We start from the raw sequence: 2,599 nt of genomic DNA, 5'->3' as shown, positions 1-2,599 counted from the left end.
ATTCTTATCTCAAAGGTTTGAAATGAAAGACCTTGGTGAAACTTCTTACGTCATCGACATTGAGATTCACCGTGACAGAACACTTGGACTGCTCAGCTTGTCACAGAGGGCCTTTATTACTAGGGTACTCGAAAGGTATAACATGCAAAATTGTGCTTCAGAAAAGTCGTTCATTGTGAAGAGCGACATATTTGGTCTATTTCAGTGTCTAAAGAATGATTTAGAAAAGAATTGAATGAAGGAATTTTCGTACGCATCAGTAGTAGGGAGCATCATGTATGCACAAGTCTGTATGCAACCGGACATTGCCTTTGTTGTTAGAATGTTAGGAAGATACCTATCTAATCCAAGAATGCAACATTGGATAGTTGCAAAGAAAGTATTATGGTATCTACAAAGAACGAAAGACTTCAGACTCACATACAAAAGATCTGATCGGTTGAAGTTGATCGGATATTCAGACGCAGATTTCACAAGTTGCATTGACACTAAGAAGTCTACTTCAGGATACATCTTCATAATAGTGTGAGGAGCTGTGTCGTGAAAAAGCATGAAACAATCTACCACAGCCTCATCTACTATGGAAGCTGAATTTATTGCTTACCATAAGGCATCTAATCAGGCACTATGGTTACAGAGTTTCTTCTCAAGTTTACGGGTACTGGAGCATATCACGAAACCATTGAAAATATTTTGTGATAATTCGGCTGCTATTCCTTCTCTAGTAACAACAAGCATTTGTCAAGGTTAAGACATATCGACATCAAATACCTTATTGTAAAGGAAAAGGTTCAGAATCATCAAATGTCCGTGGAATTTATCGGCACTAAGCAGATGATTGCAAATCAGCTCACTAAAAGGCTCCCTATCACGCTATTTCAAGAGCATGTAACATCCATGGGAGTCATTGATCCCACAGATGTTTTCAGTTAGTGGGAGTTGAGCATACTTTGATTTTCACAGACACTTAAAGATCTCGTTTTATATAGTTTGTTTGGATGATTTTGATATAAAGATTTATTTCTGCTTCTTTATATGCGCAAATTTTGAGTAAGTAAAACTACAGTCGTGTCTTGTTGAAGACATATAAAAGCTTCAGGACCTCTTAAGGATAGACACATCTTATCACACTAAAGTGTGTAATCCTTATACCACGTTGCCTAATTCTTGATCTATGTCTTTAAGATTGAAAGTATTTGTGATCGCACTTAGTCTCACTTCGCTTAAATTAATGTTGTGACGACTACCGCGTTTCGATACTGATAGTTTTAATGGACCAGATTGAATAGCATTACTCATATTGTCCAACTATTTCATTGGTTAACTATTTGGATGTTTTCTTAAAAGATTAAAACTTGTTTACAAAATTATTTTATATGACTATCATTGACGTTGCTCAATGAGGCCCAAGTGGGAGAATGTAAGAACTCTATTTAGTGGGCCTTACTGATCAACGGTCTGGATTGTCATTCAGTTGGACTGGATGATTGAGTAGACCAGTGGACCCCACTGCAGGTGATGCGCTGCGCAGTTTATCTACGCAGCTTTGCATACTAGGGTTGAAATGCTATAGCTGTCTTACGCAGACAGCAATTTGAGTTTCACTAGGATGCTACAATGTGAAGCGTGGGAGAGAGAGTTGTGATGGGTTTCAAACTCTCTCTCCACAGATTCTATAAAAGAGAGCTGGGTCCCTGATCTTACACCATGGTAGAATTCGAGCCCATCTTGTGAATTACATAAAGGGTGAGAAGGAGAGGAAGATCCTAAGCTCTACAGGTGTTCTGGTATTCTTATTCGGCTTCCATGGCGGCGTCTCATCTAGGTATGCTATCTGAACCCCTGATCGCCATGTCCCATACACAGACAAATCCGTGGGCCTATTCCACATATAAATTAAGTCCCACAGTCCTCACCTCAGAGAACAATGGGTATGAGACGCCAACCATAGGTTTGTGTGTGGGGCGACCATGATGTCTATCTTTCATCGAATTCCTTTAATCAGATGTAAATCGTCGGCACGAAAGATAATATATAGAAATCAGTCTGATTGAAAGCTCAGATGGACCACACCATGTGAACTTGGAGGTTTGAAGCATCTCTTCATTATAATTCTTTCTCACTCGATGGACTTGGTAGATTTTACACGGACAATATATTATGGTCATCACCATAGAGCAGATGCGGATTACATGGGAAATGGATTGGCTACTCCCCCCTGCCACCATCCCCGTGGCTGATGGTCGGTGTTCTTTGGGCCCCACCATGATGTATGTGTTTCATCCATTCCGTTCATCCATTTTTACAGATCATTTTAGTGCTTAATACAAAAAATTAGAGGTATATAGATTTCATTTGGACCACACCACAAGAAAACAATAGTGATTAGATATCCACCATTAAAATATTCCTAAGGCCCACTGTACTGTTTATTTGACATTCAATCTGTTGATTAGGTCGTACAGACCTAGATGAAGGTAAAAAACAAAGATCAGCTTGATCCAAAACTTTTATGGCCCCCAAAAAGTTTTCAATGGTCAACGTTCATTCGACACTGTTTCCTGTAATGTGGTCCACTTGAGATCTGGATGTATCTAAT

Source organism: Magnolia sinica, chromosome 2 (genome assembly GCF_029962835.1).
Source record: "Magnolia sinica isolate HGM2019 chromosome 2, MsV1, whole genome shotgun sequence".
Lineage (NCBI taxonomy): Eukaryota > Viridiplantae > Streptophyta > Magnoliopsida > Magnoliales > Magnoliaceae > Magnolia > Magnolia sinica.
This window is presented reverse-complemented; position numbering follows the sequence as displayed.